Below are 22,765 nucleotides of genomic sequence, written 5' to 3' on the forward strand. Positions count from 1 at the left end.
GAGGAGATGTCACCTGTAAACTGGTTCTCCCCAAATACCTCAACACTAGACAGCAAAAGTGGCTTCTGGAAATTAATATTTTAACTCTGAAATAGAAATGAGGGTATTCCTTCATGGCACTCCAGCTGTTGGGTTGCCTGGAAAATGGCCAGGCAGAAAGTCAGTGGCTGGTGTAACAGCTGGGTTAAGATGTGTGCAATTTTTTATATTGTGAGAATGTATCTATTGAAGCTTGTCAGATTTTCTGTTTCTACAGCATTTCCAGTTTGGGTTTTATTTGTTAATGTTCTGTTAGATTGTGTTTTTGCATGGTTCTACACTGATAGGTTGGGATTTTTTTTTAGTGTTGTATTTTCACTTTTGAGAAAATAAATACTAGTTTTGTGGAACTGTCTTTGATACATTTTTCATGATGGCTTAATAATAGAACTACCATGAAAGCCTGCTTCCCAACAATGTACTGTGATTTCCATATGAGGAGGGGGGGAATCCCAAACATTTTGATGTTCCATTAAAATTTAAAGAAATATTATATTCAATTCTCTGTGGCATTTCTAAAAAAGATTCCTTAATTTTTTCCTGGTGTAGTACAGATGGCATTTTAAAAAAAAAAAGCTTTATAAGCCACCAGCCTGCTGCTTGTCTCAGCAGGAACTGCACAAGACACCAGGGGAGGCCTGAGCCTGCATTCCCAAGGGATTATCACGTGGATGCACTCTGTACATTGTCTTTTCACCATTTTTTCCCATTTCCTGGAATAAAACTTCTCCTTCCAGCAGCTGGGGTTTTGCAGTTTTCCATGCCTGTCATGGAAATGAAAGGCCTGGCAAGGACCTCTTGCATTCCAGTCCAGACCCTAGGTCTGTAGGGATCATTCCATATCCTTTTAATTGATTTATTGAGGTTTTGAATGCTGCATTTCATGCTCTGATTTGTAGTTGAGGGAAAGACCAATATGGCTGTGTCACAATCGATGACATATTTAACTTTTGATATATCCCCAAGTGACTCCAGGTGCATTTTTCCAGAGCAGAACAGTTGGTCTATTGTTGATTTAATTTGGTTACCTACAATGAAAGCTTCAGTAAAATATTTAGAGTTATAAACACAGAATTGTAGCCAAGAACTGACTTAGAGAGCAGTTCCTGCCAGTTCCTTGAATTTTTATCCTAGGAAGTATTAACACAAATTCTGTTTAGTCGTAGAATTTTCTCTCAGTTCTGCTACTTATGATTTACTTCAATGTCATCTCCTGCCAACTTCTGCTAAAAATAACTGATGCCAAGATATTTTGCTTTATAATGTAATGATGCCTTAGTTTCTTCTTTTTCTTTTTTTTTTCCTGCTTCTCATATTTTCTGCTGCTGTACCTGAAATTGAGCTGAATTTTGGATGTTACTGGAAATTTTAAAAATACTTGTTCCAGCTCCTGTCCTGTGTAAGTGGCTGCAGTGGGATTGCTTTAATAGCAGTGGGTGGAAATTACTGAGATGTGTTCTCTGTTTGCTTTCAGTCCACCTGACTTGCCCCATATATTTTCTGCTGCCTATTCAATACCCAGCTCCACCTCCTGATGTTGTTGGAAAATTGATTGCTCACACAGGTGGTATTCTAGTTTATCTTCCTCAGAGACAAGGTGAGCACTCTGTGCCTTGATAAACAAGCATTTTTCTCATCTCTGGTAAAATTACCATTTTATACACAACTGTTTGTTTTCTCCTGTCTCTGCATGTTTTCAGTGTTTTCTGAAGATAACTGTTGATCTTTTTTCCTTTTAGACTGCACTCACTGGTGCTCCCAGAGCATTTCCATTTGCTCTGTGTTAAGCAAGCTTTCAGCTACTACTGTTCCTTACCTGCATCCCTCTCTTCATTGATTTGTGATGCCAGTTTAGCATGTTTGATTTTCCAGAAAAGCAGACTGGTTTGGAGCCTTCCCAGCTGTATGTTAGGAACTTTTTGTGCACTTATATTTACATTACCCTGAATCCTAGACAAGCCGACTTTTAAGAGTCAGAGATTTAAAGAGCAAGCTCAGAATTCTTATTTGAAGCCCATATTTGCATGACTTGTCTGTGTATTTTCTGTGCCTACCTGTGTATTCCCTTACTTAAGTTTTATAGCAAGTTCATTAATATTTCAGCAGCTGAGCTGCCTAGCTTTTGATTTTCACAGGAATCAGCTTTCTTTAAAATGGATGGTTCACTTGGCACTTGGGACCTGTATGTGGCATTTTGGGTGTTTAACTGATGCTTTTTTCTTCTTGATGAACTTCCAGACAAGGGCAGGAGTGAATTGCAGACCACATGAACTATTTCAGTGGTGTTTGAACCATTGCAGCTTTTTCCCTGGGTTTGACAGAGGTTTGTGATTGTCACTGGTTGTGCCACATTCCCTCACCTGATGGGAAGTTACAAGGTGTGGGTCACTCCATGTCGTGAGCAGACAGGACAGATGTTTGATGTGCTGCCCTCTGTGTCTGGCAGCTTTGGGAGGCTGTGCAGAGCAGCAGCACCCTGGCTCAGGCTGCTCAGGGGGCTCAGAACAGAGCTCTGGGTGTGGTGGCATCCACAGACTCCGAGGGCACAGTCCTGTGATGTAGCCCCACGTTTCTCTTCACAGAGAAAAGCAAGGCACAGTTCTCCCCAAGAATATTTGTGGGGTTCACATTCTCTGAACCTCAGAGAAAGAAAAGATAATTCTTATCATTTGCTGTGCCTGTGTTTGTGCAAAAGTAGAATGCAACATGGAGATTATTTACCAAAGTGGTGGTGTTTCTGTTCCTTGGCTTATCAGGGCCAAGAGTGTGTTTGTGTCAGGACTGTCAGGTGACAGTCACGAGATTCTGTGCAGTGTGTGCAGAGTTGAGTGCTTGGCAGATTCAGTTTTAGATGTATAGAATAATATAGCATAATAAAGTAATAATTGGCCTTCTGTTATCCATGGAGTTGGATGCATCATGATTCTCTCTCCCTCACCAATGCTGGAGTCACCTTTGATTTGCTGTGCTGTGTCCCTTCACTGATGTGTGATGAGCTATTTGGGCTTTTGCTAAGAGAGCTTGATGTGGTTTAACAGGATAAATCACAGAATGGTTTGGGCTGGAGGGGAGCTTAAAGACCCTCTTGTGGCACCCCCCTGCCCTGGGCAGGAGCACCTTCCCCTGGACCAGCTTGCTCCAAGCCTGTCCAGCCTGGGATGAGCACTCCCAGGGGTGGGATGCTAGACCCTGGTAAACAGCACAGTCACAGAAGGTAATAAAGTATGCAATTGGCATTGAGGATCATTTCAAGCTTATGGCAGCTGTTATTTGAATGAAGACAGTGATGTAAGATGAGGTCTTGCTTTTTCTGAGGTCTGAGATTTGCAATAATCATTTTCATGACATTATGCTGCCGGTTTTCTTATAGCTATGGTTTTATTTCATAGCATATGCTGACTTTGATTATTTGTGTGAGAGAAAACCACATGTTTTTAGATGACCTGGGTGACTTTGATATGAAGATATTTAATTATGGAAAATAACTTTTGCAACAGCAGGTGGCTTTAAAACTGCTCATATTCAAACTGTACTGTATGGTCATAAATGCAATATTGTAGTAAAAACACAGATCAGATTTTGGACTTGTTTCCAAGCCCAGAGGGTCTTATGTTGTTTATAAGTTTTGAATACTGAACATAATGGTATTGCTGGAGATAATTTCTAGCTCCCAAGTTACAGTAGCATGGAATAAACAGACTTTTATTACTGGCAATCAGTGAGTACATTTTGGTTTGTATTAAATCTGGCTTCATTGAAGATAAACTTGAATTTTTTTCCTTGATCAGCTTCTCCTGCTTTTATGTTTTTTTCTTTGTACATCAGTAGAGAAAGGAAGAGAAGTGCCCAGAGAGGTTGTGGGCTCTCCATCCCTGGAAGTGTCAAGGCCAGGCTGGACAGGGCTTGAGCAACCTGGGATAGTGGAAGGTGGCCATGGATAGGAAGGAGATGATTTTTAAGCCCAAACCATTCTGTGACTCCATGATCAGTGATGGGTAACACTCTCCAGGCTTCAGTCCAGAGAAGATCTTGACCACATCTGTGTTTGGGTTTTCACTGCACGAGATGATGGAGCCTGAATGCCTGAGGTGTTCCTCTCCTCTGGGAAAAGTATTTCAAATATTGAACAGACCTTTTAGCAGCTCTTATCAGAATGACCAAACAAACATTTTCATGAACAATGAAACAGCTTTAATTTCCTGTGGGTTTCTCTGTCTTGGTTAATTAGCTTTCTCTAAACTGAATTTGGCTTAATTTTTCTGTTGATTCTTCATTAGCCTGAAAAACAACCATCCTTTTCTCCCCGTTGCTCTTTTCCTACAGAGTATTTTGGAAAGCAGAATGTGTGCTGCTCTATTCAACACCACCAATTAGATCAGGGACTAGAGAAATTAAGGGTGAATTTGTGAATTCCAAATTGTCTCCTCACCAGCTGCTTATTTTCACAAAACTTGGAGGAAGAGAGTTATCCTTGAGATGTCTACTCTGCATCCTAGGGAGATGATTTTTGGAAATAGGTGTTGTAGGGGAGGAAAAAGATACAGTGAATGTCTAACCTTGATTTTCAGTAATAATGATTAAAAAAATCATAAAAGTATGGATTTTGCACTGAGAAGTATTTAGTTTTTTTAAAATGAGAGTAACATGGGACTCTTTGCATAAAAATAGTTTGTACATACTCTTTGCATACAAAGAGTACATACATACTCTTTAACACAATAGCATTTAATATTCTTTTCCTTTAAGATGATAAAAGCACAGTGTTGTGTGTTAGTGTCTGCTAGGAGGAATTTCCATTGAGATTCCCAAACCCATGTCATATTTTGATAAAGCAGCATTAACTGCTATTACTGTATTAAGAAGACATAATTGCTTCTTATAAATGCTGTCAGTGCTTTTCTTAAAGATTTTCCATCACACTAATTTTGACCAGAACCTTGACATGATTTAAAAAAACAGTTTATGAATGAATTACTCAGGGTGCATTGGGATATCTCACTCCTGTCACCTGTTATGTGAGAATTTAGAGCCACCACCGAGGTGCTTCTGCTGCTGCTTTGATTGGATGCACCTTTGATTCAGTCATCATTATTATGCATTCTGAATAATAAATCTTAATTCCCTAATTACTCGTTTACCTACCGTTCTAAATTGTCACATATTTACCTGATGCCATGTAATTAGGTAATTACACAATTTATACAATAGATGATGTGTTTTTCATGTTTCATAGTTGGAAAAATACAATGGGAAATTAATTGGGAGATATGTTTCAATATCCAAAGTATTTCCAGCTGTAATCACTTAGGAAAGCTTCCTAATCTTAATAAAGAGATTTATACTTAAGTATTTGTTTGCACACAAGAACCATGAAGTGGGGAGTACAGCACTAACAAAATAAAGTTGAAACTGGAAGTTTGGGCAAATACTTGAGCTCTCCCACAGAGCCTTTTTCTTAATGTTCAATAATATTTGGTTAAGAATTTCTATTAAATGACTTACCTGACAACCTATATATTAATTAAAATGGCATATCTTATGCAAATATTCCCTTTATCTGGGAGATAGCTGTATTAAGAGGACCTGTCTGACCACAAAACTCTACAGTAGTTGATTTCTCTGAACAATTTAAATATGATGCCAATTAGTTGTGGTTTTAATTAAGGTGGGTTTGTGCCTGCAACTGGGGAAGGGGAGAAAAAAGGATGGAAAATGGCCCTTTGGAAAAGCCTCTTCTGTCTTCCCTTATTTACCTTGACTACAAGAAGTCCATGCAATTAGTAAGACATTTGTTGCTTTTGTTGTTTGACATCTGAGAAGTGATGCAATTTTTTTTGGTTTAAAAGAGAACCTAGAGCAAAACCACCCCAAGATTACTTTGGAAGCCAGGCCTTTCCTGGTAATCAAGTGTTTACAGAAAGATGCTTTGTTCAAACCTTTTCTGGGGCTCTGTATGCTTAAACAAAAGGCTTTTAGACTTAAACACAGCTGTTCATTTGAAAATGAAAAATCAAATTAAGCAGAACCAGCTTTTGAAAGTTAATGTTGTATAGCCATGGAAACAAAGGAAGAAAATACTGTGTTTTACTTTTCACTTAAATAACTTTTTTACCATAAAGTTTGCAGCTCAGAAGTGTGGTTTCAAAGCTGCTCATCTCTTGCTGTATCCTGCAATGGAACATCTGCGTTCATTCTGACGCGGATGAATGACATGAATTCAACTAAAACCGTTCAAGTGCTCTTTTTAACATAATTACACCTTGTTCATTTTGGAGACACAATGCAGGGATGAAATGCCAATTAAGCCTGGTATGTTAATGAGATTGAGACTGAATAGGGGATTAGAGCGGACACAAATCCCAGCGGAATTGATTTGATATAATCCCTCAAGTTTGTGCTGTTTTCAAATGTACAATAACATTTCTATTAAAATTTCCAGGCACAGAATAAAAACAACAACAACAAAAAAATCTCCAAACATGTTCATTTTGGGGATAAGGTCAAAGGAGCTGTCATGGGGGCTGAGTTTGGTACTCTTGCTTTTATTGTCTTTGCCTGTGTCAGATTGAAAGAAAACTTTGCAAGTGTTTGATGTCTGTGTCAGCACAGAGTTCTCTTGCACATTCATTCCATGTCTGTGTCATGGAGTTCCACATAACAATATTCCATAAAAATATTATTTTACTACAGATCCCCCAGGGTTCTAATGTCAAGAACTGGGATTAATTCTGTAAATATACATGTGTGTATACATTTACATGCAAAATAAACACTATATTATGTCCTTATATAATGTAGTGTTTTTAGAAAAAGAACTAGATCAATGAAGTGTAAAACACAAACCAAAACAAATGGCTGCTTTCCCCTTATAAAGATTGATTCTACCATCTAATGCCATAATTTTTAAATTATGTTTTTGGCATGGTTATCCAAAGCAATGTGTTGGCAGGAGGGTGGTTTGTGCAGGACAGAGTGGAACTCCACAGCTGGTGATCAGGAACAGGAGATAAGGTATAGATGCCTCTTGTTGTAGTTGCTAGGTTGGTAATCTATACCTATGAGTGAAGAAATACAACTATATTTAGAAATAGAAGGTGTTCTCCTTTTGATCAGCTGCATTAGAAAGAACTCAACATGACCAAAGATGTGTAATCCAAATTTTTGTGGTTGTGTAAGACATAATTCCATTTCCTAGAAAACTCAGTAGTTTATCCCCTAGAACATCTCAAGGGAAATGATTCTGTTTCAGATGGATCTTAGTGCAGATCAATCTGGCTTTAGGAGCACGATCAAACCGTCCTGTCAGTTCAGATCAGATTTATGATGAAATGCCATGTCAATACCTGTGATTGATTCTTGAGTTTCTACGAGATGAGAGGAACTCCTGAGCCACAGGTGTGTGGGGACAGGAGGCTTCTTAGCCAGGCTCTGGATCAGAGGCACTTTGAGCCCATTTAAATCCTAATTAGGACGCTGGAGAAGCTCCCCTAAAAGGCTGCACAGGGGTTCTTGGTGTGTGCTGAGGCTCGGAATGAAAAGCCATTGCCTGGTCTTTTCAGTTTGCCAGTGGTGTGTCCAGCCCACTGTCTGATGGATTTTGTCTGTCACACAAGTATAATTTTTTTTGTCTATGTGACTGAGGACTTAGCACAATGTCAGTTACCCAGGGTAGTTTTATAAAGGGAAGGTTCAGAAACCTAGTAGAAAAGACAGGAGAAAATTCCTTTCTATTTTTCCTGTACAATTTAATTTGTTCTTGTATTACTCATAGGTGGAAGCCCTTGGGGCTTTTTTATTTGTCCTATATTACAAAATGTATTAAACTCTTGAGTCCTCTTTGTGGCAGGGAGTCCAGTTGTTTAAACAAGTATAATTCTTGGCTTTTTGAGAGTGTTCATAGTTTTTAAAATAGAATTTTTGAAATGTTAAACCATTATCCTGTCCTGTCACCTTTTGATGAGCTGGCCTCTCAATCAGAACAGCTATATGCAGAAAAATAACTGCTTGAATTAATCAAAATACTATCTTTTAGTAGTGGATTGAGGCCCCCAGAGAATGGGTTCTCTTCATTAAGTGTGTTTTTCTTTTGGTAGCACCATTTGTCTTCAGCCTGTCTCCAGATTTGCCTCAAAGCAACTCTTGGGTTAACAGCTAGTGTTAAAATGCATTATTAATATTGCTGGAGATACTGCTGGCTTGCAGACTAAAGTGTTTGAGAAGAGTCTGCAGCTACAGTGCAGCTTCCTGTGAATGTCAAGGCTGCTTTACACCTACAGCAATTTTCCTGCTCTGTTTCTTAAGCCAAATCCTTGTTTCATCCTTGGTAGTTCTGTACTCCTCTGTGTTGTTGTGACCAGCTGGATGGCAGCCTGTCCTCATTCACATGCACCTCTGGAATTCCTGGGCTGGAATATACAGCAATGTACTGAAGTGTGAGCCTGCCCTGGGATTACAAACCACAGCAGTTCCAGGTCTGTGGCACAGAAATCACAATTTTGTACTCAATCTCCCAGAAAACCCAAGGTCTCCATGGTTTTTCTTCACTGCTGTAATTATCAGTATCTGGGATATTGAAAACACTGCTTGTAATGACTTGTCAGCTCTCCATGTAGAACAGAATTGTCTTAAATTGTTTTGGGGTTGTTGAAAAAAAAAATCTCTCTCTGGATGTAAAGCCAACTCCCCCTTTCTCAGCTAAGCATCTATTTTGACATTACCTCCATAGTAAAAATAACTTCACCAGTCCTGTTCCTAATAGTTTAAGAAATAGGTGATGAATTGAGGGTGGTTGCTGCTTTGGGGATGGGAAGAAGGGAAGATCCTGTGCTGTGGGTCAGAGCTGCTCCTGCAGAGGCACAGACTGGGTGTGAGAACCCACATGGAATATGTTGAGGGGGAGAAATCACCTCTGTTACTCAAAACTCCACGCACTGCTGCAAAATTTGCTGGCTTGTGTGTCATTGCCTGGCTCTAATTCAAAGCAGGATTAATCATTTACAAGATTCTGGTGTTTTGACTTTATTTCTTACAGATTAGGTTAAGTCTTTCACTGTGTGGGTAGGAAAGCACTGAAGTGTTGCAGCCTGTGGCTTCTGCTGGTGCCTGTGAGTGGGATAAGGGAGGAGTCCTGGTTCTGGGATGCTGGTTCTCTGTAATGCTCCAAAGCTGGGACCTTCCAGCCTCCACACCATGTTAAAAAGCAAAACAAAACCAAACCAACCAAAGAACAAACCCACAAGCAACCAAACAAAAAACCCCAAACACGCCAGGCCCTCTAAAACCAAAAATTATGCTGCTGGTTCCTGTCAGGCTTTGCTGCTTAGAAGGAGCCATCTGGATTTGGATTCACCTGGTTTCTGAGATCTAGAACTTGTCCCTTATGTTAAATGTATTGGGAATGCTGGAATTAGATGTATAAAAACAAAATAATGACATTTTAAAGTTGAGAACTTACCAGGTGTGAAGTCAATTACTGAAACAGTTGGCTTAACAGAATGGATTATAAAATATACAACTGGAGCTTTATTAATGACGTGTATTTAAGTATTTAATAGAAAGCTTTTTCAAGAGATAAATTATGGCTGAAATGATTCTGAGTGCCACTGTAACTGTTTGGATTGCCCAGTCCTCTGGAATAGCATCTCTCAGTGAGGACTACAGCTTGACTTTGTGTTTGTGTGGCTGCTCACACCTGAACCATTCTCCCCAGCCTTGTGTTACTCCTCTTCTTACTCTCTGCTCACTTTTCCCAGCAGTGCTTTGAGGTAAATCTTGCTGGATTTTTTTTCACCAGATGAGGAAAATGAATGGTATATTTTGCATGTAGAATCCTTCCAGGATTTGCTTGTTTCTCTCATACATCAAGAACTACCTGCAGAGCTGGAACCTGGCCCTGCTGGGCTGGGTTCAGTCCCTGAGCTCTGGAGTGCTTGGACTCTTCTTTTTCCTTTTGGCGTTCTTCCCACGTTCCCTTCAAATGGGGGATGATCCATAAGTGTTCAATAGAGCTTTCCTGTAATAGGCCTCAGTGCCTGTAATAACAGATACTGCCTGTCATGCAGTTGGGCAGTGAGACTCTGATCATTACTTATCTGAGCGTGCTGTTTTGCCCCAGGCAGCTGATTAGATAAATTCCTATCTTTATCTTTTCGTTTTCTAGATATAAGCAGCGTACTCCTTTCCCTGTGATGCTTCTCTTGGAAGGTTTTTGCTCTGAAGATTGTCTGTAGTGGTTTCTTAATCTTGTGTGGTATCAGTGCAGGGATCTAGAAGGGATCTGCAATTTCAGTTTAGATGAATCCTGCTGCACCTTCCCCATGGGTATGAGTGAGATGCTGTCGGTGTTTGCAGTCTGTGAGGGAAGCAGGAGTGAAATTGAAGTCAGCAGTGCCCTTTGCCTCTTGGCATCTTCTCTTTCGGGCACAGTGGGATTTCTCACTCTCAGAGGCACTGGAAGCCCATTTGGGTAGCAGGTTTCTTTTATTAATAATTTACATCCAACACAACAATTATTTAATTATTATAATTTGCATACAATAAATATTTTACTAACAATTTACAGCTGCTTAAGGAGCCTGTTTTAGGTATGAGCTTTGCTGGAATTACAACTGGTTTCACCCATGACATGTCTCAATTTGTTCTGTCTGGGGAGGATTAGTTGCCTTCAACTCTGCAGAATAACTCCAAGAGGGAGCTGAGGTGCAAAACCACATGGATGTGCAGATTTCTTAAAATCAGGTGTTCTGAAAGAACTAAATAACTGCAGCAGGGCAAATGCTATTCCACAGTGAGTGGAATATTTGGTGTTAACTTCTGCTCTGGTTGGAGCACTAGAGGGTTGTGGGGACATTCATCCCCCAGTGGTGTTATCTTGCTGCAGTCTGGCTGTGTGGCATCACAGCACCAACCTGCTCGTAAATGTATAATTTAACATTCTGAGGCAGTAAGCTAAGAACAAAATGCAGTTTTTAAAGTTCCCTCATCTTACAAATAAATATATTCTTGGCAAAATAAAAAGGTAAAGTTTCTGCCTAGCTCAAGAAAATTAAAGGCTTTTTCTTATAACTTTATTCACAGTGCCAGAACATAACAAGAATGTGGTTGTTTACTTGTTTGCTCTAATCATATTCTTTTGGTTTTGTCATTAATAATGTATTGTGAATATCAATTAGAAGCTAAGCAGAAATTCAGACTTTTCTCAGAGCCAATTGAAAATGAAATATTGTTTCAAAGGAATATTTTTCTAATTTAAGAGGAAAAAAAGAGTGAAATAATTCAAAGTTGGTGTGTGAGAAATCTTGATAATTAGAAAATGATTCTTCCAGCTTGCAGCTGACAGGAGATGGTAAATCACATATATAGAAAGAAAGAAAGAAGAGAAAGGAGTGGAAAGCAAATTGTTAGCCCTGTTCCATAACTGATCGGAAAAACAGGTAATTAGGTGATTTCTTTCATTTTCTGACACGTGTAAATGAGAATCCACTAATAAGAGACCTGTAATATAAATGATAAAAATGAAAACAACAACAATAACAATGAAAAAAGATCAACCTGTCAGGAATGGTCTGAGAGTGAAGGTAGATTTTTTTTTTTGGTCAGTGCTGTGAGCTGAATACTCTGACCCAGCCTGGAGCAGTGGCAGGGCTTGAGATGTCACCAAAGTCACAGCACTGAAACAGCAGCTCCTCCTGGAGATATCTCACTCCTGGGCAGTGCAGCTGTGCCCAGATTCTGATGTCTTTGAGTGGCAAAGGCACTGCTGTCACTGCTGGACACTGCTCAGAGCTCAGCACTCGTTTCTTGGCTTTTCCTGGTGGCTTTGCCTTTGGTTAGTGACCAAAAATGGATTCGCAGCTGCGAATCTTCAGCACCTGCTTTGGTTTTCCTCAGCAAACAGGAAAGTTGATGTGCTGTGGTGCCCACCAGCCACTCCTCAGTGACAATCCCTGCCCTGGCCCCTCTCCTGCACTTGGGGTTTGTCAGTGCTGAGAGGGGCTGTGGATGTGCCGAGCTCCTGCTCCTCCCAGCTCAGCCTGTGCCTCTTTCCCTGCTGGGGGATTGTCAGCTTGGGGATGGCTGGGTTTTAATCAGGCCTTTCCTTTTCCTGTTTGCACTCTGCTCCATTTTCCTATTAAATGGTGATTGCACATTGTTGAAGGAGGCAGTCAAGTGTAAATTTCATTTTTTGCTTCAGCTAATGTTGCTGTTAGAGGTGGCTTTGCACATCTGTGAATATTCCCTGAAGGAGGGGGAGGAAAATCAATAGATGTTCCAAAAAATACAAAACAAAACAAAAAGAAAGCAGTGGGAGAAATTTTGAGGTAGAGGAAACTGTGTTTTGGTACAGAAACTTTCTGGTTCTGTCTGCTTCCGATCACTTGCTCTGAGTTTTCTTAGAGCACACAGAGATGATTTGTGGTTTTTCTTTCCTGGATCCAGAGATGGGAGGCAGTAGAAGACACTTCCTTTTGAATAAAGGAATCTAAGTGGGGATGAAATCTTCCTTTGTGTCTTTTATTTGGATTGCAGTCTAAGCAAGGGAGAGGGTGTGCACTCAGTTTGGGGTGAGGGTTTCCTGTGCTGCTTCTCTCACAGCTCCTGTTAATTCTCAGTACACAAAGCTGTCTGCTGGGGCTTCAGTACAAAGTCTGTCCATGCAAGGCCATTCCCTGCTGTACATTTACAAGTTTCCTTTTCTAACATTGCAGAAGAAACTCTGTTCCCCTTTTTTCAGTACTCTCTAGCTCTGGGGCAATGTTTTTAGGAAGCAGGAGGTACCAGGTAAGCTTTTCCATCTCTTTGTGGCCACCCTGAGAGCACATCCCTCTAAATCTTGTGAGTTCAGAGTGACTTTATTATCCAGAGGGACTTTTGTAGCTTCTTGACTGCAGCATTTCTTGACTGGTGCTCAAATTTCAGCACCAACTGTGGGTCATATTTTGCATACATTTCACTGGTGACTAGTCCCCTTTTAATATCACCTTTTCACTTGCCCTAAAGTCTGAGCTGCTCATAGTCCTGAGCTGCTTTTTTCCTTCTCTTTTCCCCATACTTTTTAAACAGACATTTTATTCATGTAGTCCCTTCTGTTTGCTATTTGTCTTCCTTGCTTAAACTCCAAATGCTGTTTAGTTTTTGGATGCATTGGAGTTGCATCCCCCAACCTGCCTTTTAAACTGTAAGCATGACTAAGGACACCAAGATAATATTTATTTTCCTTGTTCCTTCCATTGTGTTTAGATTCATTTATTATCCTGTCTTTTAAATGAAAGGTGTTCTGTGCAGCTGCTGACTCTCTCCTCTGTCTCATAAAACTTCTCAGATACTTGGGCTATAAAAACCCAGTTGTAATCTGGTTTGGGATTTTCTTTAGAGATTTGTTACCTGTGTGCTACCCGTAAAAAATGTGTTAAAATAACCTAATTTATTGTGAATTTTTGTTCATTTCTCTGCAGTATTTTCTGCAGCCAGGTAAGATGTCTGCTTAGTGAAGAATTGCCTGTCTCTTCACTGTGTGGATGTGCATTTTTATCATCTCAGCTTCCTTTGCGTGTTTTCTTATTGCTGTCTTTTTGTGTTCAGGAAAACACAGTTTATTCTAAAGCTGAGGGTCTGTCTGTGCTACAGGAATTGGAGACCAGCAAATAAAATCTGCAGGTGTAAAACAGCTCATCATGGTGTGTAGGATTAAATTCTGGGATACCACACAGTAGGATGGGTATCAAAGTTCAAAAAGAGTGAGAACAGTAAAGGATGAAAAAATCATCTTTTTTTATTATTACAAAGGTACCACATTGGATTCAACAAGAGTCTGAGGTAGAAATTGCTGGAAAGATGGAGAATATCCTGCAAAAGTTTTGATATGCCTTTGTCCTGCTCTTGTATTTTGCAAAGACATTTGCCTTGGCTGCTGTTGAAGATGGAATGCTGGGCTAGATTAGATTTGGTCTGACCCAGAGTGACTGCTGAGAATAGGCTTTTTTGAGGAATAGCAACAGTCTTTATAGAATGGAATATTTGTGTACTCAGTATAAAGCGTGGTGATGTACAAATGTTAACAATGTAGGGAGGTGTTCAGGAAATCCATCTTCTGCATGACAAGACAGTTAAGTTTCTGTACACCAGAAATATTCAAATACACTGCAAATTATGGACAGAGCAAATTCACTGTGCTTCAGAACCTGCTGGGTAAGTCACCTTACCATGCACAACATAACGTGGGTTTAATTCACCAGCTGTTTAAATATGACATTCTTCACAAGGCAGCCTCAGCACTCAAACCTTTGGTGCATGTTAAATTTTAATGGAACATCTTCGATTAAAATGAAGCTTTTGGAGCTCACACTGTTCATATGCAAAGAATGGTTATCGTCATAAAAATCCCAGGAGGGGAGCAGAAAAATGCAATAAAATTTCACACTGTTTAATGTTCATCACCCTCGGGTATCCAGTAGATTTCCACTAACTGAATGTGAATTCCATTTGCTGTAGTAGCTGAATCTGCTTTCTCAGCCAGCTTGCTTGTGCTGCTGCCCATGGAGCCTGTTAGGAGAATCTTCTTTTGAAATGCCTTTGTATTTCTTCAGATTTCTCTCTTTAAGAAATGCAGCTCAGTTAAGTGAAGTGGTTTATTTCCAGTGGCAGCTCTGAGCATCTTCCATGGGTTTGTTTGATCAGTTCTTGGCTGCATTTCCTCCTTAGCTCTGCACAGAAGTTGCTTTGTGGCAGGGCTGTGAGGAAGCACAAGTGCAGTTCTTTGCTCTGCGTTCTCTACTAGGTTGGTAAATCACAGCCATTTATTGGGAAATCTAATATATGGCTCAGCCCCATAAGGTTAATCTATTTTATCTGATAAAATACACGGTGTGTTATTACCTGCCAACCTTGACCACAGGTTACTGCAAGTGCTAAGGTTATCAGAAAGCTGCTGATTGTTGTTTTTGGCTTTCTCATCTGGATTCAAAATCCTCCCCCTCTTCTGTGTCCTGGGCTCCTGTGCCAGGACTTGTGTCCAGATTTCCTTTTGCAAAGGATTTGATGCACCAGGATGGATGGAAAATACAAAAATCTTCTCCTGAAGGTCCTTGCTGTGCTGTCACTGACCAGCAGCCCCTGGTTGCCACCTTGGAAACCACAGGCACTGTGTGCTGTCTCCAGCATTGCTCCTTCTCTCCAGGCAGGGAATAACTGATTTCCCCATCCATAACACAGCAGCAGAACCAATTGGTTTTGTCTCCTCTCATTTCTCTTTTGTTGTCTGAAATTAAGGTGATTTTTCCCTCTGAGCAGGCTTTTCTGCAGACCTATATCTCTCATTTATTGTACTCTTGCACTGAGGCTACTGATAGTGAGAGAAAAGTTTGCTCTGTCTTCTTTCTGACAGTTCTTTTATGACAATTCTTGGGCTTTTGGGAGATGAGGTTCTTTTTACTCTCTTTTTGAGAAGAAATGCTGTTTGTGCCTGAAGGTTCTGTTGAGAAATGTCTGGGTTTTCAGCCTTGTATGTGTCTGTAGGTACCCACATAGATCCTTGTGCCAGATTTTTGTGCATGTTTATCATATAAACAGTGCACATAAAAAGGATTATGCCATTCTTATTAAATACAGTGTTGTACAGATGAATAATAGAGGTACAGAGGAGGTTAAATGAATTGCCTGAGGTTAAGCTGAAAGCCTGAGGCTCAGTGTGGCTTTGAACTTAGATCTGCTGAATCCCAGATAAGAGCTCTAACCTGTTAATTTTTCTTCTTAGATCTGTTCCTGCTGCAATTAATTTATAACTGTATCATCAAATGCAAAATGTGTCAATAGCTAAACACAAAAGAGTTGTTTTATCAATTTTAGATGGAATTTGCTTTTAAGAACTGGACAACCACTAATAAATATTTTCAAAGTATTATGAAAAGTGGAAAATATATTGCTTTTAACTCTTTAGTCTATCTTTGGCTAAAGTAAGGATAGCTCTTCCTAAGATGGACTAAACTGCTAACAGTGTTGTTCAGCACTTTAGTTTTCCAAAGTAATTTTCTCTTTGAAGTTTTTTTTTTTTTTTGCTTGTTTGTTTGTTTCTTTATTCTCAAATAATAAATTTCCTTGCTTCTACAATGTAACTTTAGTGTTAGTTCCTTATCTCCTGAAGCTTCAACAGGTAATTGGCTGAGACTTGATTCTGGCATCCACAGCTCAGTGTGCTCTGAAGTGGCTTCTCATAGATTGTGTTTTAAAAATGATGGTTTTTAAAGCAAGTCACCTCTGCTGGTATTTGGGATTTGGGACATTTGAATGGTGGATATATTTGTGGTATTTTTTAGAGAAACCAAACTTTTATCTGTGCTTTAAGATGTCCAGAGCCCATTTAGTACTGCAAGGAACTTAATTCCTTAACACACTTTGTTTCTAGAAGAACACGACCCCCTAGATTCATATGGTAACAGTCACTGTGGAAATTTTCAGCTCAGAGTGCAGGAAAATGTCTGTTTGTCTGCCTTCAAAACACTATAGAAAAATTCACCATATTTTGCAATATTGGGAGTTTTGGTACTGAGTTTGCACTGTTTAGAATGAAATTATGTAATAGATGCTGGAGGCTTGCATTTCCTAATTGTCCCTATGCATCAACTTATTTTTATAATTACTGTCTGAGTGTCAAAATTGTAATACTGCAAATAGAGTATCAAAGATCTTTTCCCATTTGAATGAGCACTGCTAGCAGCTGTCATACATAGTATAAAAACTACAGAGGTAATTTAGCTTGGCCCAGCATTTCTGTTCTCTCTGTATCAAAGTCTGCCATTTCAGCCTCATTTTCCTTGCAATGGGATTATGTGCTTTATTACTTTCTTTGGGTAGAGGATGAAATTCCTCAGCCTTTGTTCAGTCCGTGGAGCTTCCAAGGTGTCATGGTCTGAAGGAAGAGATTTGCAGCTGGCTTTAGTTAGAAATGACTCCTGGTTGCTCAGTCACCATAATGACTCTGTTTGGATTTTAATGCCCTTGCACCTCAGCTCCCTGCTTGGAAATAATGTGCTGTTTCACATAGATGAAAGGGGAAGAAAATGGTTTTGTAATGTTTCTGCGAGAGATTCTCCTTGAAAAATGAGGTGAGGAGTTTGTGAATATGAAGGGCTCTTAGCATTTCCACATGGAATGGCTTTTTGTCTCATTTTAGGGGGGGCTGCATTGCACTGTCTGGCCATGGGAAATGTAAAAAAGAGAATTCCTCAATCTGTGTATTATAAAGTTTTAATTCAAACCTGGTTCTGTGTTCATTTGGAAAGTAAGAATATTGGATCTGGACTGTTTCTCACAAGTCAACTATGACATGGCAAGAACCCAACAAATTTGGAGGGTTTTACCTTCAGTTTCAGTCACTTCATAATTTTTTTCATGAACAGAAAAGCAATTTGAGGGAAAAAATTAAGAAAAAAGGGGCTAAACCATCAAGTTCTGTGAGTAAGTAATTAGGATAGAAGTAATTGAGGGTCATGGATCTTGGTCCTACTGTCCTGGTCCTTGCATGCAGAATTAGCTCAGAGCAGCTTGCTCATGGGAGAGCATCACTTGACACCTTTTTTCCCCAAAAAGCTCCATTTTCAGTTTCCTGGATTGATACAGAAACACAGGGGATTAGCTCAGGTAAAGCCCTTGGTCAGGAGCCACAGAGCTTTGAAATGGATCCCTGAAAATCCCTACAAACCACCTGATGTGAATCCTGCTGGGTCACCTGTCCAGGAGAGGCACTGGCTGAGATAACCCAGAATATGGGAACAGCTCCAGCCAGGCCAGGAGAGGTCTGGGGGGCTGGAGATGAAACACAAAGTTCATTTCCCCTTTTACACTGAATTTCCCCACATCTGAGCAATGTCCTGGAATGTATTCAAAGGGTCACTGTCTAATTCCCTTAATTGCTGGGAATCACAGGCAGTTTTGGAAATATCTTCTCTAGTCAGCACACTGTGGTGCCTGCCTTTCCTTTTCAGGCTTAATGTGCCTTGGATATAAGCAAAGCAAAGATTTTTTCTTTGTGTTTAAACACAAATAATGTTGGTTTTGGTGTTTGCACACAAATGGGTGAGGCTTAATGCTGTCAGTGGAGCTCTGTGTGTGGAGTGGTTTGATTGAAAACTTCAATTTCCTCTTTCCTAAGCTGCACTGTTGCCCATAGATGTAATACTTTAAAATATGACTTTATGTGCATGTGTATACATGCAGACTTCAGATTAGAAAGCAAAATGCATAATTAAACAAACATTCAATGTTTAAGCCACTCAGTCAACAGCCTTCTGGTTATAGATGTATTTCTGAGCTGGACAGGTCAGCAGATGGGACAGCTACTGCAATTTTTGTAGTTTTTGTCACCAGTCAAACTCTCCACTGCACAAGGGTTAGGGAATGAATACATTTGGGGAATATTCAGAATGGACAGAAAATGCCAGGTTTTGGTCTCAATTCCAGCCACAAACCAGTTTCCGGACAGCTGGAAGTTTCCACTGAAATTATGCATTATGAAATAAATTTACATCTCTCTGGTTAATTAGCACTACTATCCCCAGCTAACACGTGGAGCAAATAGGAAATTTCCCCTCTTTTTTGTTTTTGAGCCGTGTCTGCAGGCAGTGTAAAACTGCACAGACCACGTGTGTGTGTCAGGGGACCCTCCCCAGCATATGAGCTCTGGATTTAATGGATTTTAAAACACTTTAAGAAGAGATGTGGCTGGATGAGAAATGCCTGTGTCTCCTGCAAACCAGTTTGGGCTGAATCTTCATCTGAATTGTTCTAAAGAAAGGCGACCCACCCCACACAACACAAAAAGAGTGGGAAAAGCCTGCTTGAGATACAACCTTTGCTTGAAGATTAGAATAGAAATTAATCTGCTCAGCTGTTCTTTAAGAGCAGACTAAGCTTTGTATTTAATGCAGTCACAGTTGATGGGACACAGAGGAAAGCAAACAGGAGACTGAGAGCCTACCTTTAAAACAGTAAATTAGATGTTCCTAAAGGCAAGACATTTACAGCTATTATAGTCTCATATTTATTTGCAGTCTCATTTTCCTTGCACTTGCATTTAGATCTACTACTGTGCTCTTAAATGTGATATTAGCTGGTTTTGCCCTGTGTTTGGAGGCACTGGGTTTTCAGATTGATTTTTTAAAATGCAGAGTTACCAGCAGAACCTTGTGTTTGATGACACTCAATATCTCTGATGGTTTTTTAAAAAAATCAATGCACACTGAATCTTGTGCAAAACCACACTAATTTCTTTTAATGAAACTGTAAGGCTGACACCTCTAATCTTCTCAGCAATCCAGATTTTACCTTTTGGAGGCAGAACTCAATTGCACACAGTGCTGGTAACTTGTGCTGCCTAGGATTTCTGTCTGGCCCTCACTTGGAAAGATGGGGAGAAAAACCACAATTAGTTGATGTCAAATTGATCCAGGGTTTCAGCATTCAGCAGGCAATCTCATGGAGGCTAGCAAAGATTGTTCAGGCATCTGCATGGATTAGTTTTTCCTCTCTTCAGGGCTCTCTCCTGTCTGCAAGATCTGTCTTGGGATGTCAGTGGAGACAGGCACTGAATTAGCTTTATAAAAATAAATTTGATGTTATTTAACACGATTGCTTATCATGTTTCTATAGAAGCTTGAAGAAAAAGAGTAATAAGTGCTGGAAGTTGTTTGAATATTCAAATATTGCTACTCTGCCTTTTGGTATTTTTCATGGAGTAAACCCAGTGCCCCTGCTCATGTCACTGCCCTGCTCTGCACCAGCTCAAACCTGCCAAGTGCTAAATGCAGGATTTTCTACTTAACAGCCTGGTGTAAGACCTCGTAGGAAGCTTATATTTCCTTGTTGAAACCCAATTGCCAGCACTTTCCTTAGGGAATTAAAAGGAATTTTATAAAAGCCCCACCAATATGAAAATTAAAATCCAGGAATGTGCCAATCTAGGCCATGCAGGCTGCAACCCTGCCCCACATTTGAAATAAATGCTGAGGACCTGGGTAAATTTAGTCCTCAGTTGTGGGCAAAATTGAAGTTATTTTTCCTAGGTTAAAGCAGTTGTACTTTGTGTTACAGCTTTGCAGTAAATAAACATTGGGTACCAGAATAAGCTGGTGGTAGGTCCAAGTGCTGAAGCAGGCCCAGAGAGGTGAGGTACCTCATAACCAAAGGAAAATTCCATACTTTTGGTATTGTACAAATGTTTCCTGAATTACTGGTAGGTCACAAGACATTATTCTTGCATTGTATGTAACAGCCAGGCATTACTCTCTGGTTTTTATTGCTTGTCTCTGACAGTTTCACTGGAATTCTGGTTGGTTAACACGGGAAAGGAGATGTTTTAGTTTCAGATGCAATCTTATATTTCAGTTTAATACTTTAATTTAACCTTTAAAAACCCGCTCTGAGGACTTGACAGATCATGTCTTTTTCTCAGCCTTTGTTCTGTGGATGGTGGTGTTAGAAAATCAAATAAAAGTTTCTCCTCTGGTCTAGAAATATCCACAATATCCACTTGCCCACATAATCTTTGTAAGTGTTCTCTGTGCTGTAGTTAACAGTGGTGGTTTGAAAGTTCAATGCAATGTAAATGTTGGATTGTGCCTGCATTCTCTTTTATTCCAATGCTTTTATCCCATGTACTGCACCACAAATGGATGAACTATTTCACAAATCCAATTAAAAAAAGAGAAAGATGAACTCGTGAAACTGGTTTTATTCTGTAAACACGACTGGTAAAATACAAACATTAATTCTTCTTAAAAGGATTCTTCAATCGATAGAAATGTCTCTATACATTTTTTATAAAACTATTAAAATAGTCATTTCCCTAGACTGTCCTGCCTTAATAGAAACACAAATATTGGAACACCAAGGTCCTGAAAATGAGAGCATGAAACAGCCTTGGAATGAATTGGTTATTGTTGTCTAGAGGTAGAGAAGGATCAGAAAAATACTGATGAAATCTGCCAGCTTAGGGTCTTAAAATATTCCTGTATGAAGTTTGTGATAAGTAATTACAGGCTTATGGATTTTCAAATCATTCTCAGGTTGTTAAATGTATAAATGTTATCAGTATCTAATAGTTGGAGTTATGGAATCCATTTCCTTTAAACAGATTAATGAATTCAACTAAAATTGATTGGCTGTTCAATTGATTTAAGCGATTCCAAGTACACTTGTCAATATATACTCATTTTGAGATACTAAGAATGTCATAAAATTAGCTAAAGACCAGAAAATATTTACTCATTCAAGCATGCATGCCATTGAAGCATGATCCTCTACAGTACAGAATATTTGGATACTTTAACAGGTTTCAGGGTTTGCTGTTTACTGTTTTTATTCAATTTGAGAATAACTTTGAACAGCCAGAACATCAAAGAAAATCCTCTCCCAGGTTAGCAGTCTGTCAGTGCACATGCACAAAATACCTTCTGTAAAATCCTGGTGATTTTGTGTGTGTCTTTACTATACTCTCCTGTTTTTCCTTATCTAGCTTGTTTTCTTGGGTGTTTTTAAATATTATTTCTATTTTATTGGGGTTTTTTAATTGATTAAAAAAATAAAGAAAGAAGGCTATATAGAGTTGGTGTGCTAGTTATCTTTTATATATAATTTCATGCATCTGTAGGAATTTAGAAAGCCTGGGAAGCTCTTGCTGGCTGTTCCTGGCTGACACCTGCATACAAAGGAGCCCCTGAAAATATTCCTTGGTTTGGAACCTGTAGCTGGTGCAGCTGCTCTGTGCAAAGCATCAGTAATTCCCAGTCAACCCACTAGGAACTCTGCTGGTATTCAAGGGTGACAGTGCTGTTGATGGAAAGAGATATTTTCTATATTTTTACAACCTTCTCGTGAATTTGCCATAAAGTTATAAGTTTTCTGCTTGAGTTGCATTTTAAAGTTTTTAGAAAAAGACTTCTTTTTCCTATGTTGATGAATTTGGTGAGAGGGTTTCTTAAGGAATTTGTACAAATTTGACAAGAATTTCAACAATTGCAAATTAGTTTTTGCACTGCTTTCTGTTAATGATTCCACCTAGACTAAAAATACTCCAGTGGTGTGTTATTGCAGTATTTGAGTCAAAGTCCTTATGGTAACAATGGACTCCTCATTTGCAGCAAAAACCCTGCTTTGCTTTGCTTATGCTGCTAAAAGCTGGTTTACACAACCTGCTAGTAAGACAATTTATTGTGTCTTGTCTTTTGGCATTTCTTCATCCTTCAGTAAACTTTGTTTTCTGTACTTTTGAATGAAATCTGGGGAAGAATTCCACCTCTTCTTCTGGGCCACTGGGTACGTTTCTGCTGAAATACCTGGGGTAACCAGAGCAGCTGTGACTTTTGTAAATTCTCCTGCCTCAGAGTGAATTAAATGACAAAGATGGATTCTTGATCACTGCTTTTTTCTCTCAAAGGGGTGGTGAGGACAGAGAAATTCAGTCAGAGGACTGAAGAAGATCACTGCAGAAGTTAGATCTGGGATCACAGGTGTTGGGGAGGTGTTCCAGCAAGCAGTGACAGAACTCAGGAGCCTCAGATTTTACTCAGACCAACCCCTTCTCCCCGCTTTGTTGCCATCCCAGAGATCTGACAGACTCTTGAATAAAGGGTACAAAATTGTTTCTTCTTTTACGTTTAGTCCTTCATCCATCCCTCTTGCTTCATTTAAAGCTGTTTTTCTGATCTGCATTTGTGCTCCCGTTTGTTCCCATGGG

The 22,765-nt window shown here is 39.6% G+C and overlaps 1 protein-coding gene across 1 annotated transcript in view; it reads left to right on the forward strand.

Annotated features, from left to right (window-relative positions):
* The window catches only part of MAD1L1 (mitotic arrest deficient 1 like 1), a 346,877-nt gene that overhangs the window by 65,156 nt on the left and 258,956 nt on the right, over positions 1 to 22,765 (forward strand). The window lies entirely within an intron of this gene.

The sequence above is a fragment of the Melospiza georgiana genome, chromosome 16 (assembly GCF_028018845.1).
Source record: "Melospiza georgiana isolate bMelGeo1 chromosome 16, bMelGeo1.pri, whole genome shotgun sequence".
Lineage (NCBI taxonomy): Eukaryota > Metazoa > Chordata > Aves > Passeriformes > Passerellidae > Melospiza > Melospiza georgiana.